General features: G+C 41.2%; 1 long non-coding RNA gene across 1 annotated transcript; it reads right to left on the reverse strand.

Moving 5' to 3' along the window:
• Positions 1-256: 256 nt before the first annotated feature.
• LOC121715491 lies at positions 257-7552 on the reverse strand. Its single transcript, XR_006033608.1, has 3 exons — positions 7422-7552; positions 2174-2232; positions 257-883 (listed from the first exon to the last, which is right to left on the reverse strand). It is a non-coding gene; the product is annotated as an uncharacterized LOC121715491 (long non-coding RNA).
• Between the last annotated feature and the right edge of the window lie 8828 nt (positions 7553-16380).

Here is a 16380-nt window from a genome sequence, read left to right on the forward strand (position 1 = left end):
TGCTGAGGGAGCCTTGAGAGGGGACCACTGCTGTCCAGTCTGCCCTGACCGTCTGCTTTGTACACATACTCCACACACACACACACACAAGAACAAACACACACACACACACACACACACACACACACACACACACCATACACACACACACACACACACACACACGAGAACACACACACACGCACACACTCATGCACACACACAAGAACACACGAGAACACACACACACACACACACACACACACACACACACACACTCATGCACACACACACTCATGCACACACACAAGAACACACACAGAGACACACACGCACACAGAAACACACAGGCCTTGTCTCAGTGAGGGTGGAGGAAACCATATCTGATTACTCGCTGTGATCACATGATGCTCTGGGCATTGGACAGTGAAGGGAAATGCAAAAGACCATTCAGAGGAGAATAGTGTGTGTGACAGTGACCTCGACGCACATATAGTCAGATGGGTTTAGCTCAACCAAAACTGTTTCACTTTTTACTATTCTGGAGCACTGTGTGTTCAATGTAACACTTGTTCCACCGTGAAATTTTATGATCATGAACATACAATTGTGCAATCCTGCTGATTCTCATGATGATATTATGAAAAAAGGAATATTATAAAATACTGTTGCCTGAATCCATTAACTAATTGGAAGAAATATTATTCTTGTGGTCAGTGTCTAACTGAGATTTATTGACATTCAAGTGCTGGTCGGCCACAGGAGCCTAGACCAGGGCCAGTTGTCTGTGTAGAGCCGGTAATCTGCTCCCTCTGGTTTGAATCAGTGTCGTTTTGCGTCATAGCGACGATTTTTCATCGGCCTCCACTCAGGACATCCTGGGGTCAGCGCAGTCCAAGACCTCCTTTATGAAGTGCATAATGACCATAAAACAAGCCTTCATTCAGTCCCCCTGTTACCCCAAGGCACGCTGTGTGGCCGCACTCCCAACCCTTCCTATTCAGCGAGGGAGATGAACACGAGCAACATGCACGGTCATGAACAACTGAGGTCTCTCTTTCTCTCTGCATAATATACATCTTCAGTGCGTGTATCTATATATCTTATACTGTTTATGTACCACCTGCCTATACATTGCACTTTTCTGCTTTTTTTGCACTTCTGGGGCCGTATTCACAAAGCCTTTTATCTTACCACTAGGAGTACTCCTAAATCGCACTAAAAGATTTTAGCTAGGAGTTTTCTCTTAAAAAAGTTATTCACAAAGCCTTTCAGACCTACTCTTAGTAAGGAAAAATGACGACTCCTAAACTAAGAGTGAGTCTTCGTTGCTATGGATGACGTCATTACTCATGCACGAGCTTGACTGAAGTGACCACCTTGACCTCCCTTACGATGATGAGTGACAGGTGACAGGTCTGAGAATGCGTGCGCTACACAAGTAGCTCGAAGGACGGAAGATGATGAATAACTAAATAAAAAGGCCTAGCCTAAATGAATAAAGAGTAAGGCAAAACAAATAGCCTACAGTAGTAGCCTAATGAAACATAGGCCTATGGACTGATGCAGTATCTTTGCAACATTATTGAATTAATCTGTCACATATGCCTACGTTTGCAAAGAAGAGACCATTTTAATTTGATTCACAATGAAACGTTACATTTAATTTACATGTTAACAATGAGCAGTTTTGGTTGTTGTTGGTGGCGTTATTGCATCCCTTTTATGAATGCAAAATTGTTCCCTCGCGATTGGAAGCTCCTGTTGCCGCATAGGCGACGCATTTCAAAACATCGCAACGTGAAATGCCACAAAAAGCTTTTTTTTTGTGAATAGGTCTTAGTGAGTTAGGAGTCCTCTCGACTACTTTTAAGCTGTCCCAGACTTAGGTGCTACTTTTAGGTCTAAAATGCTTCGTGAATTACTTTTAGGGAAAAACATTAGGAGTCCTAAAGTTAGGAGTGACACGCCCATTATTTTTAGGAGTTGCTCCTAAATTCGCCACTTAGGAGCTACTTTTAGCCTTAAAATTATCTGTGAATACGGCCCCTGGTTAGATGCAAACTGCATTTTGTTGTCTCTGTACTTGTACTCTGCACAGTGACAATAAAGTTGAATCTAATCTAATCTAATCTAATCTAATATTTACATATTTATTATATGTGATTTACATACAAATTATTTATTATATCACCTGGATGATGCAGCTGCAGCTCTTTAGTGCGACTGGCCCCACCAATCCCAAGCTGTGATCTGGGGGAGGAGAACACACAGATATCTAGTTGGCTATGATTGGGGAAATCGAAGGGGACTTGACTGACAACACCAGCCAGTTGGAGTGATTGTTGGTGAGCATCTGGGTGATCAGTTAATAATACGAGACAAACAAGCTGGGTCTTTTCACATCCAGTTGATGCCACTGCTGATGTTCCAGTGTTGATTGTGAAGGGGAAACAGCTAAATGGCATGTCGTGTATGCAAGTGAGTTTTGGGTGAGAATTAAGTGTGGAGAGATCAGATCCAAACAGATATGACCATCTCGGAAATGCCAGTGCTTACTATCTACTGTCAGATATAACCAATAAATAGGGCCTGAGTGGGATTTGAAAAACATGAGGTCACATTTGAATACTGATGTGAATGTACAAAGGCAATGAAGGTAATGACAAGAAGACGTGTTACGGAATGTAACCTATGTTAGATAATGAGATGTAATATTATGAGGTCAGGAACTGTGTTGAGAACATATTGAGAAGAAACAAGATGCGGTGTATGTATGTGTGCCTGTGTGTGCGTGTGTATGTGTGTGTGTGCGTGTGTGTGGAGACAAAATGACACACTGTTATTCTGCTCTGTCTTTTAGAGAGGGAACAGGAGAGCCGCTCTGTGCTGGGTGGTAAATAAAAATGTGTAAGTGCTGCCCTCCCTTGACCACCAGTGGTAACTGTAGCTGATGCTTTGCTCAGTCAGATTTGAAGTGTTACAAATCTTCTATTTCATACGGACTTTATACAGAATTAATAAAGTATTAAATAAATTATTGAACAGCATCTAACCCAACAATTTGAACAAACACCATTAATGTGGTTTACGAAATAATCACTTGCAATGATATGAACTGGTTAGTACTGATTTTTTAGCATCTGTAAAAAAATATTTTAGTATTCCAAATAGGAAACTGCTTGGACTCCTTATTTCTGCTTGGACTCGGTATTTCATTTTTCTCCATCTCTGAGTGTGAGTATTTTGAGCTCAGCCCTGAGAGAGGGAGAGAGAGAGAGAGAGAGAGAGAGAGAGAGTCAGAGAGAGAGACCGACTCTGATCTGCTTTATGTACTTGAGCCAGTATTTTACACACTGCTGTGTCGAGGCAAGACAGCTGGAATCTGGTATGAGCATCCCGGCCAGGACGCTGGGATTTTTCCGCCATTTGCCGGCCCACCTGTTTATTCCTCCTCGCGCTCGCAGGCGCAGCCAAGAGGCTCATGCCAGGGGACAGAGCGCAGTTGTTCGCTGCCATGAGCCATGATGACAATGGCCAAGCTGACAGGGGACACGTCAGCCATTGTGACTACACCCGTCGTCACGTGTCTGTCTGGCACAGTGGTGCCCAGCATGGGGAGAGAGAAGAGCTAATCAAAGAGACACTGTCCTTTTTTCTCTCTGTCAGTATTACTCTTAATCCAATTCAATTTAGTTAAAATCAAATTTGCTTCAGTGGATATCATAATATTGCCAAAGACACACACACACACACAGAGAGAAAGAGTGAGAGAGAGAGAGAGAGAGAGAGTACATCTCACACTGAGAAACAGAAAAGTACAAATAAACCACAATGCCCTACCAACAAATACCAAACAAAATACCAGACGGAAAGTGATGATGTTCTCATACTCATCCTATGGCTCAAGTATATCCTCCGTCTCCATTCATAATTCAGACCACCTACCCCAAAGCCTTCCTGCTTAGTGCTTAGAGTAAGTACATGTTTGTACTGCTGCTTTATGGAATTACAGCAAACATCAGGATGGACAGCAGGGGGCACCATGACCCCAGCCACAGAGAAGGAAATCCAGTGCAGTTCTACTGCTACTGCCACTCAGCCTAGGGGGCTTTATACACACAATAAACCACAGAAGAAGAAAAACGTGGATCTCCGACAGTAATTCACACAAGGGGAGACTAAGGGACAGCTTGTGCATCCCCAGGGACAATCAAATCCATGAGTTTGAAAACTGAAAAAGGCCAGCTCATTTGAGCATGCTCAGTGTCTACATGAGAGAGGGGCTCCGCTCATTAGTCGCTCGTTACGGCTAAAAAAAGGCCCCAAATATTGATATTTTGACTGTGATGCATTCATTTATTTTTTCACACAACAAAAATTGTGAGTGAAGGGAAAAAAGCAAACAAAACAAAACAGCCTTTAGACGCTGTTTAGCTTGTGCACTTCATTTTAATATCCAATATATTTTTTTTTCTTTTATGAAACAACTGTTTGAGTGGACTGCTCTCTGAAGTCTGTTTTTTGACTCTGCGTGACATCGGAAACAGGAACTCGGAATAATGAGAGCAACGGGAGCGAGCAGCCTCTTTGCCTGACTTTCTCCTGCCTTAATTGCAGGAAAGCCAGCATGCACACAGGCAGTGGCAGCAGAGTGCCTCTCATGCACACACTTCCCTGAATCTGCCTCGTAACACATTCGAGTCAGCCTGACTGAACGCATCAGAGGGCCTCATTTTGCAGTCATGATCAGGCCTCAGTCCTGCTTGCAAAAGTGTTTTTTTGGTCTCGCCTTGTCTTGTTCTGACTTGACTTGACTTTCCACACCAGAGTTGGGTGTTCGGAAGGGATTTTTTTTTTTTTAATTACTGGATCTTTAGAATGTTTAAGAGTTTGAGGCAAAGCGATGGCTTTCAAATCGAGATGCAATGGCCCACCATCCATGGCATGTAGACACAGAGAGGCTTGTGTTCTGCTGTCTTGGGAACAATGAAAGCATGCTGGGAAGAAAATTATAGGCCCCTGAGCTACTCCGTCAGATCATTTCCCAAAGCTTGTCCCTCCACAGTCATAAATATAACTAATTCAACAAATGCTTAATTAAATCACATAAATCTCATTTACGATTGTTGGATATAGAAAACACAGCCGTGCCACTGAAAGAGGCAGAACATTTCTACTCTCTCACTCTTTCATTCTTCCTCTCTCTCTCTCTCTGTCTTGCTCTTTTTCTGCCTTTCTCCGCCACAAATTCATAGCATTAATGTCTGTGTTGTCTGTGCGCTGAGTTGTGTGTTGCTGAAACACTGGGGACCGTAAGCAATGATTCATCGATTTCATTTAGCTGACGGTGCAGAGGTGAGCGCCGCAGCTAAGCTCTGGGGACACGAACAGACGGACCGGCCGCCCTGCGACCTATCTGCCCTCTTCCTGTGACCCCCTATCCCCCAGTCTATTTCCCTAGCTAATAGAAACAGGACTGGGTAGGAGCACTGGACACGTACGCAGAAGACATCCACACAGACAGGGCTGCTAATTCCATTAGTGACTCTGGGAGGGTCACTTTTGCTTTTGTTTTGGGGTGTTTTTCTACATCATTAGGCACCCCATAATGTGATTAATATGTGCCAGACTTTCAGAACGAGGATTGATGAGTCATTGTGGTGGGGCCTAACTCTACGGAGACCTCCAGCTTGTGTTTATCTGTCTCGGACTACAAGTGTTTCTCACTCACTGATTCTCTCTTTCTTTCTGCCCCCCCCCCCCCCCCGCACCTCTCTTTCTCTCTTTTCTGTCTGCTTCTCTCTCTCTCCTTTCCTCCCTCTATCTCTTCCAGTCCATCTCTTTCCTCTACAGCTTAACCTAGCGCTGCAGCTTCTTGATTGATTGATATTAAATTGCATTGGCTGTTGTTTCAGCACCATTGAGTCCACCAGAGGAGCTTGGTGAGATCACATCTGTGATTGTATATCAATTTTTAATGGGAGGGCTGCCGAAGCAACTCAAGTTCTTTGTTGAGTTCATGTGGTGGGTTTCGTTCCATTAGCGACACTCAATAAGACAAATCGAGTGCATTACAGACGGCATAATGTTCATTTATTATTCGTGTTATGAAATGGTTGGTGTTTGAACGTCGCTGAAATTGATTGGATAAGGTTTCTTTTTAGGACCGCTGATTTTTTTTTTTTCCATAGGCTCGGTCCGTGAGTCATTTGTCATCCTGCCCATTACTGGATGTTGAAAATCTAAAATAATGTTGTCTGTTCTCACTGTCTTGATTTTGAAGGCAAGAACAAACTCCTTTAATGTTGCTTATTTGTCTGAGCTAGCTGTCTCCATCACAAAGAGAATTACATTATAACCAAAATAAACCACATAGCATTTAATCATTCAATATGAGCTTGAGGATATAAATGATTTTACTTTTATAATCATGTTGAAAATTAGAGACTTGGAGTTGACTCGATTCTAATAAATCGCTCCATATTTCACTCTGAGGGTGTGTAATGGAGTTACATTTGGTTGGTGGGCGTGCGACGTTTGGCACCTGAAGAAACTGGAGCGCATCGACATGGGACAGTGTTGGACATCGACATAGCACATGGAACCAGCACAAAGGCAATGGACGCTGATGTAGCCACCACAGCTAAGGCAAGCTAGGCTGGGGGAGCAGCCTAGCTTGATGCCGTATCAATTCCAGCAACTCCAAAGCCAGGTTGGAGACCTTCAGGAGGATAGTATTTCTGCAGTGTTCAAGTGCAGAGTTAGGCTACCCTTGAGGATTACACAAAACCGCCATGTTTGTCATGAAAGTTGGTGGAAAGCTTAGCTGTAGCATGGGTAAAGGCAGAATCTGCTAAATTTAGCAGTGGTTCTGAATCACGGGGCAACTTTTACTGTTGCTATGCTACATAACATGGCATTTAGCGTGCAATCTGCACTTACTGAATGATCTACTTCTGAAGATGTTTTACATTTTGTTTGTCCTCTCACTGAAGGTCAAACATTTCAGTAATCCAGTCTCAGTGGTGGTGAAAGCAAATTAATTTGTCCAAACACTTTTAAACTGATTTGCTTTACGCCGAGACTTTTTGGGGATTTTGAAACCATTGCTAGATCTTGGAACCACTCAAGCCACCACAGAGTTTGGTAAAGACATGCCAGGTTGTGACATAGGCCTATGACACATTTTAGTTGACAAATACAAAACGTTTCTATGTTTTTTTACATATTTAAAAGTTTTTAGACAAAGCCTGGGAACCATTGGAGACTGAAGAGCCACATGTGTTGCTGACACAGTCTTTATGGGCTATCACACTGGTGCCTCTTCTCAAGCGGAAAGTGCATAGTTATCGATGGACATGGAGGACACCAAAGTCTACACCTTGGTCTTGGTGAAGGAGGCCATCCTAAAGAAATACAACTTAAGAGCAAGGACTTACCGTCAGAAGTTCCACACTACAGACATCTTGTCTGGCACGACACCTTGAGAGCTTTACGTCTACCTGAAAGAGCTTCTTTTGAAATGGATCAGACCAGAGAAGCTATCTGAATCTGGGAGCCTGGCAATTCCCTGGTGAGAAGAGGGATTTTCAGAATGGTCTGAGGTGAGCAACAGTTAACTGACATCTGCTGACAGACATAAAGCATTGAGTGCCAGAGTTGAGTATTGTTTATTGAGTTTAGTTATTGAAGTTTATTTAGTGTTTGACGTTTAGATGTTGATTTGATTGACATTTTTTTTTTCTTTCACATTTTTTTCTCCTGACTGGCATTTCACCTGCTGTCAAAATAAATAAATCATTGCTATTTTGAAACATCATCACAGTCCTATTTCATCGCCGAAAGGACAGCGAGCAAACAGGATGTAAACATTTTCATTTTTATAGATAAATATCAGGCTTATCTTGTTCTAATTTCTAGGTGACCCCAGAGAAAATGTGTGTTCATTAGTAGCTCTTTCCTGTCACAGGATTTGTGGTGATACATTTTGTAGTCACCTATTAAGTTGAACAATAATTTATTCAATTAGGTCCCACTTTATTTGAATTGCCTGTTGACATTGAAAGTGAAGGGACAGACCTCCCTTACAAATACTGGAAGCCTACTGGAATCAATACGCCTACAACTTTACAAGTGCTACTCTGCAGATGATTAGGCCTGTATTTAATGTTTATGGCAGGTAGAAATGTAATTGAGAGTTTAAAGCCAGAATAGATAGTTCTATTCATAGAATACTGTAAAATATCTCCATAAAGTTCCTTATTAAACTGAAAGTGCACCAAATGTTAGAATACAGTTTGGGTAGATTTATTATGGTGTTTATGAAAGCCCAGCAGAAAAATAAACAACAGTATATTTCCCCCAATGAGGCAAACACATTCCATTGTCTGCTCTTATCTAACCTCTAAAGACATAAAGTCGAAATATTGTTAGCTTTGGCATTCCCAAAGAAGCATTGCTGTTTTGGCAGAATAAACCTGTCAGAGAAATATGAAAAATGGCATAGGTGAGCCCGCCCTCTTGGCAGCCCGGCGGAGATAGACGAAAATGCATCAGCCGGCATTTGTTTAGGGCCACACGATGACTGACCGTCCTCGGCCAGTTTTTGCGCAGACGCCATCCATAACTTCCCCCGGCCTCGCGATCATCCTCACAAATCAGCCGTCATGATATAATTTCTGTTTGTGTCCTTGTGGATTGTGAAGGGCTCAGCAGAAACCCATGGCACACAGCACACAATCCCCTGGCCTCTCACCGGTGAGAATAATTCTCCGAAGCCTGGCAGAGCCCACGACAAATGCACATATTATATTTTAATGTCCCTCCCTCCATAATTCAGCACAGGAAATTGTACTCGGCAAATACATCTTTTGGATCTCAGTGGCCTCCACACATTCATACATGAATGCTCAAAGCACAGTTCTGTTCCCTGTGCCAAGAATAGCTTGTATCAGTGTGCGCCGAGCACTAAGGTGACAGGACAAGAATACCCATCATCAGGCCTACATTAGTCACTAGCCACATTTCTGAAAGAGAGGGGAAAAAATGTCTGCCTCTGACCTGGAGCTTTTCTACAAAATGAGGCACCCGGGCCATTCAGCAGTCCCATTTACGGTCGTAATGCATTCACAAATTATTCAGCGCTCGAGAGAAACTGGAGATGCTGTGTGATATAGAAAAGGCCCAATCTCAAACCTGTCATTCCCTCTGAGTCAATCCTGCACACTATTGGTGTGAGCACAGCAAAGATTCACATGGAATTAAATGGCCCATATATTTCCGGCCTTTCCGGAGGCAGTGTCAATCCTTGGAAACATGGCCACAGAGATGCATCTCTGTGGAGTAAATCACTGTCAACACTCCGCACTCTTAAGCATTCTTCCCTCTGATGGTGCTTTTTGGGGCTCATGTCCCGTTTCTCTTAGTGGGCCTCGAAGTGTACACCATTTCTCAGCTCTCTCACGTCCACACTCTTAGCCACTTGTCCTTCCCACCACATTATACTTCTGAATAAAGCCAAATTCTCAGAGATAAGTAAAAGTAAAAAGTGCAGACTAAAAAGGAGACTTGAGGCTTTTTGGTTCAAAGCACATTTAATGTGAGGAAAGGAGGAATTTGCACATGGCATAAGCTGAATCACAGAGCTCTGACTCCTCTGGTCTCCAGGCTCTCTCGTTCCTTGTGAGCTTTTTCAGTAATGCACTGGCACTTTCATGTACATCTATCTGCTCAATTGAATAGTTTGTTCAGACTGTACTTGGCAGAACTTCATAACAATTCAGTCTGTTCTCCAAAGGCAACTTGCAGTCCAAAGCCCACGGTAAAACACATTTAGACCTAAAGTAATTTTGTCATTTTCACAGCGTGAACTGGTATCATTTTATTTATTGGCTGGCAAAGCAACGCAGCAGCATTTCTAGACACCACAGCTCCAAGCTCAGAGGTATATATATGCATATAATTCAATTCAGCGAATGATAATTATTTAATCCGACGCAAAGCTTAGAAATCCATCCCGAAGATGACGGACCACCGTGCAAAATCCAGCCTGAACTCAATCATACTCGGTGTCTCTGGGATGTGCATATACTAGCTTCACGTGTTCGCATAAACAAGGGAATATATTTAGTATTGTTGCAGTGAGGCCTCTGTCTAGGGTGATGAATGGTGTTTGTTGATCAGTGCTGTTGTGGTAGTTTTTTTCTGCTGACCGTGTTGCTGTCTAGTCCCAGTCCTAAGGTATGAGAGGGTGAACTGTCAGCATTCCCTATCCCCCCAAGCAGTCAGACGCTCCCGACTCAGATGCCCTCTAGAAGTAACCAGTGCCTGCAGTGACTGCCTGCTGCTTACTGTCCGATGTCCACTACCCAGGCTATTCCTCTCCTCAACAACATTTTCAGCTTATGTAGTGAATGGAAAAAAGAGAACTAACAAACATGCCTATACTCAATTTGTCAAGGATATGGATAAACCAAACTATGTAAGCCAATGAAAGTTCAGTTTTATTGTTCCTATCGAGATCCTGTAACACCTGACAACTAGTGTGACAATTTACATGCGCTATATAAATAAAGTTGACTTGACTTGACTAGTGATTCAAGCATGTGCTATAACTGCAATCCTTATAAGCAGAGTAGGCTAATGAACATATCAGTAAACACAGGATAAGACTTTACTGCTAGTGATTCAGGGGATGGGCATGAACACTCAGCACACCTAACATCAACCACACATGACCCTCCGATGACCTCCGCAATGACCTGAGCCATACCTCTGTGAAAGAGAGAGAGAGTGAGAGAGAGAGCATATGTGAATGCATGCCATTCATTCTATAATCTACCGTTCAGGGTTCCTAAGAATGTCTCTCCCTGGTGATGACCAGGTCCAGACCAAATTGTGTTGGACCAGTGGATGGCATACTCTGTGCCATTATCATCATCCACAGTACCATATGGGCTCCTTGATGACCACACTCATGCCCTGCTAATGCCCAACCCCACTGATGCTGTGGATGCACTCTCTGAGCCCCCTGACTGCATAGGCAGCACTGTCCGATTCCACGCAGCAGTTGCTTTCATTAGTGTGCAGGATGGAAATTAAACTGGATTTTGTGCTACAGAGATATTCTGTGGAACTCTGTAGAGAAACACTGCAACTCGCTCCATGAAATATTAAGAGATGAGTAAAACATATTAAACTTTCAACAAATACTGCTGTACTGGAATAGTTTTTTTGGCACTCTTTTTATATCACCAAACTTAGTATTTAGTTAAAGAGATAAAGATGTCAGTGTTAAAGACATACTTCTTTCATATTTCTTGGACATAAATAGCAACATAATGAAAAGACAACAACAATAAGATACACCTGCCCAGCTCAGTCTGGTGTGACCAGAAAGTGAAAGTATTCAGTGTTGTGCAGAGAGCCTAAAACATTTTACAACTCCAATTTATACTCAACAAATTGCTTTTTGGTTCGGTTCTGTTAATCTATTTGAATTTTTCATTAGTTTACCCCTATGGCGATCCATTATGGTTATTGGTTTGTTGCTGAGGTAAGTAAAATGCACATATTTCTCTCCTCATTTCTTCTTTTCCATTGACAGTGATTGTGTCTGGAAGGATAACTGGAGGTGGTTGCTTTGCTTTGAGAATGTCATGTCTGGACATGGACTATAATACTGAACTGAATGAAGAAAGAAGACAAACTTTACACACATTATTTCACAACAGATTGAGAAATTGCACTGGCAGTTGGAGATAATGTGCCTGGATTAACAGATTCCTCATCAGAATTGGAAGTATAGCTGAGATGTTTGGTAAAACTTCAACCCCTGTCCAGTGGCCAGCATAAATTAAAAGAAAAGGACAGCAGACACAATGTTCAATTTCCAATTATTGATCGTAATTATAATAGTAAAATAGTCTGCCAAAGCAGCCATAAATTATGCAACTCTTTCTCTCCTCGGGTTATGTAACTGTATTCCCAAAGGTCAGTTCAACCTTTCTTCTCTCTGGTTTGCTCTAGTATCTGTCTGTCTTTTTAGTGCTTCTATTGTTTCCTCCTGCTCAATTCCCCTGCATCTCTCTCTCTCTCTCTCCTCTCCTCCCCTCCCAGTGGAGAATAAGGTTATGAGAACACACAGATGTAAATCCGCTGTGGGACCGGTCCTGTTTTTTTTATCCTTATCTAGAAGCACATTCCCTCTTCTTGCAGCACAATCTCAAATACACAATTCATTCCTCACAATCTGCACATACTTACACGTTCACATACACCGGCACGCACACACACAGAGAGAGAGAGAGAGAGAGACAGACCCACACATACTGACACACACACAGTTGTATATAGGAGCAGAGGGACACTTTGTAGTGTGTGTGTGTGTGTGTGTGTGTGTGCGAGAGTGAAAGAGCAATCTTCTGTGTATCTCCTTTCGCAGCTGGTTGTGCTGATTTGATTCAGTGCTTTGCAGTGTTAGAGATTCAGCTGCTCTCTCTCTCTCACCCGAGCCCAAAATGGTCACACAAGAGGCCTCTGGGACGCCAAACATGGTGCAGAAAAGGTTTTTATTTTTTATTTAGCAAGAATCCAAGTTATCTTTTATGTACAGTACCATTTGCCTCATTCTCAGTCATTTCTGGTCAACAATTTCAACATACACAGTGTAGTCAAGGAGAAAAGGACAATGAGGCTATGTGGTTATGTCTTGTATATCTACATACACAAATTACACACTCTCCTGGGACTCTCTCATGCACGAGCCTCTCTCCTCATGTTCTCTCCTGAGGTGATTGACTTCAAAGGAGGTTAATAGAAATTTTCACAACATGTTCTAGTCCCGAGCTGTTTAACATATGTTTTAATGTGATAATTGGCAGCTTCAGAATTATACAATTCAAACAGAAGAGATTTTTTTAAAAAGTTTGTGTTTAAAAAAAAAAAAATTAATGGTCTGACCTCCTTTGTGGAAGTCACTCTTTTCAAATGGGCCAGGGGTTACCCTACAGGAATTAAAGCACTACTGCTTTGCTATTATTGCAGGCTCAGAGGAACTGAATAAGAATGTCTTACTGATCAGGAAGGCGATTGACAGCACCAAGCTTTCCTCTTGCAGGCCATTCTTCTGGCATGAGCAAAATGTCTAAAACTTTTTTCCCCGTCAATTTGTAATAATACAATAATGCACTAAATGACAAGTGATGATAGCCTCGATGGCACGTTGACTTTACTGCTACTAGTCTATGAATAAATCTTCCATAGAAGCAATTAACCTCTATGAACGAAACCACTCAATTTTTATGCTCATAGATCAAAGGAGTAAATGAACTAGCAATATTTTTTTTAGTGATGTCAAAAAAGGTAGAGACGCATCAGAGAAAATGTCTGATTCAAGGCAGACACCATTTTCCTCATCTCTGAGAAAAGTAATTAACTTCTTACAATTGGCTTCTCTCATATTCTCAAACAATACAGTTAGAGTGAGATGAGCACATTAAATCCTAGGTTTCAGATAAAGGAACTTTAGCTGTATTATATTTTAAAAGGCATTTGACAGAGATAATTGAATTCTAAATCCACTCAAAGCCATTTGTAACTTGTGGGAAATTAATTTGCAGTTACTCAGTGTTGTTTTATCACTTTTATCCTTAAGCCAGCCATTGGCACCAAATAACGTTGAAGTGCAATGATAATCAAAGTGAAGACTGAGATTGAAAATCCACCACAAATCCCAGGACATGATCTCCTTCCTCACCCTCTTTGCTGAACTCTATGCAAATAAACCTGAATCAGACGTAATTGCCATTTCTATGAATCCTATTACATACTGCTTCATAGACAGGATACCAAACAGTCAGACTTGGTCCTTTTCAAACAGCTGACATGCAGTCTATTAATATTGCAACACATAGTTGCTTTTTGAAATTAGTTTTTAAAAGGTTTAAAAATAGTGTCTAGATACATACACAGAGAGCTCAGGCTGTGATGGTAAAAGCACTCCATGTAATTGCACGGTTTCATATTGTAAGGTTAAACGACATCCATTTAGCGATCATCCATTCTAATTCACGGTGTATTTATCTTTATACCACCACTGAATGTGTTTATAAGGTCATCTTTAACAGCAACATAGCTAATGCAAGCACCTTTTTCATGGAGACAGAGACTGTTTATATCAGAGGCTGTTATCATTCTCACTCAAATGGATGGGAATTCTGTGAAACAATACTGTGAAACTAGGTTTGCTGTGAAAGGACATTTTATCAGCAGTGCATGAATCATTCGATCAGTCGATTAGCAATTCTGGGAATTCTGTGAAACAATACTGTGAAACTACCTTGATAGGTTAGCTGTGAAAGGACATTTTATCAGCAGTGCATGAATCATGCATGAATCAGACAATTAGCTTCAGTGATCTCACAATCACCTGCACTTTTCTGTTATTCTCTCACTATACCTCACTTACAGGCCTACATATTAAGCCCAGTCATAAACCAACAAACTTAACTCCATGTTCATATATTAGTGTCTTGACTGACTGTGTACAAAGTCAAAGTTGTTGTCTCCCTTAGCAAAAAGAAGTTTATGGAGGTGTTTTGTTGGTCTGCCTTTTTTGAACTAGGCATATCTTACTTTTTGTGTACTGATCAGATACACTAAATAGATTTATACTTGGCTTATACAAGGTTTAAATATATTTAGCCTACTTGGTACTTATACTTCAGTACTTACACTGACAGAAAAGTCTAAGTACTTGTAGCCAGAGACTGATCTTTGAGAGACTGCATGACAGATTCTAATATTACCCTATACAATATTTTGATTAATATTTTTATTTATAAAGAAAATATGTTCTTTATTCAGATGTGAATTTTTATTAAGAAATATGTAAATAATGTGAATAAGTGTTGTATGTGTAGACCACTGGTAGCATTTATATTAGTGAACTTTAAGACTACTTTGAAGTTAAACACATGACAGTTAAAAATATGCTTCAAGTATAAAAATGATAGGTCTACTTGAATGGAAAACTACTAGTATAGTTTAAAAGTAGGATGTGAAATCCATGTAAAGAAAAAGTGTTTGCAGTATAAAAACAATGAAAATTATAGTTTACTGAGAAATTACTGTCACGGTTGCAAGGGCTTGACCCAAACGCAGGGCAAAGTACGGCAAGGCAATCTTAAGAGTTACAAGAATCTTTATTTCCAACTAAACAAACCTTGTGTAACACAACACACATTGACTAATAACCAACAAAGACAGAGGGTTTAAATACACAGGGGTAACAGGGCACAGGTGGACAATGAACAAGGTAAAACAAGACAGGTGGAAACCATAATTAACAGACTAACGCGGATCAGGTGAGGGGCGGAGACAGGGCACAGGGAACAGAAACACATGGCAAAACAAACAAAGAAACACATGGAACAGGACACAGGAAGTAAACAAGAGGAGCAGACATGAAGGAAAACACTAAACAGGGAAAACAAAACACGACAGGACCCTTACAATTACTCTATATAAGTAATCTATCATGAAGTATTCTATCATGAATATGAAAACGTGGGCTAGAAGTATAGTGGCAGTGGTTCAGGAGGTAGAGGACTCACTCATGAACCGCAAAGGTTGCAGGTTCGAGTCCAACTTCTTCTGACAAGATAATTAACCCCAAATGTGCTCCCAATGTGCGAGTTGGTGCCGTGGTGTCTGCCATTGAGTGGAAAAGTGCTAAAGCAGTCCATTTAACATTAGTAAACTAACAGTACACCTATAAGTTCACTTGTAGTGCACCTAGAACTTTACTACTTTAACACCTTAAAAATACTTTACGTATTATATGATGAACCAAAAGGTGTGCTAGAAGTATATAACTAGTATCTTTATAGTTTACTTACAGTTCTCAGGACTTACAAGTTTACTATTATAAACTGAAAGTGGGCCAATTTAGTACGAAGAAGTATTAAAATAGTAAATTTACAAGTATACCAGAAACACATTTATACTAAGTAGAAATGTAATGCCAAAGGAATTACAATAGTGGATGGAAAGCTGCTGGGTTAATGTTGGCGGGGAGATTCCTGGAAAAAAAACATTGAATCCCTTAATCTTTGAGTTCATACAAACCCTCGTACCAAAAAACCTTGTGTGTCAAGGCGTTCTTGAGATATAACACTCAAGGTGTTTTTGACCTTTGACCTCCAACATCAATTCACTTCATCTTTGAGTCCATACAAACACTCATACCAAATTTCAGGCATGTATGTCAAGGAATTCTTGAAATATCGCGCTCAGAGTATTCATGGACTTGACCTCCAACATCAACTCACTTCATCTTTGAGTCTATACAAACACTTGTACCAAATTTTAAGCATATGCGTCAAGCCGTTCTGGAGA

Source organism: Alosa sapidissima, chromosome 8 (genome assembly GCF_018492685.1).
Source record: "Alosa sapidissima isolate fAloSap1 chromosome 8, fAloSap1.pri, whole genome shotgun sequence".
Classification (NCBI taxonomy): domain Eukaryota; kingdom Metazoa; phylum Chordata; class Actinopteri; order Clupeiformes; family Clupeidae; genus Alosa; species Alosa sapidissima.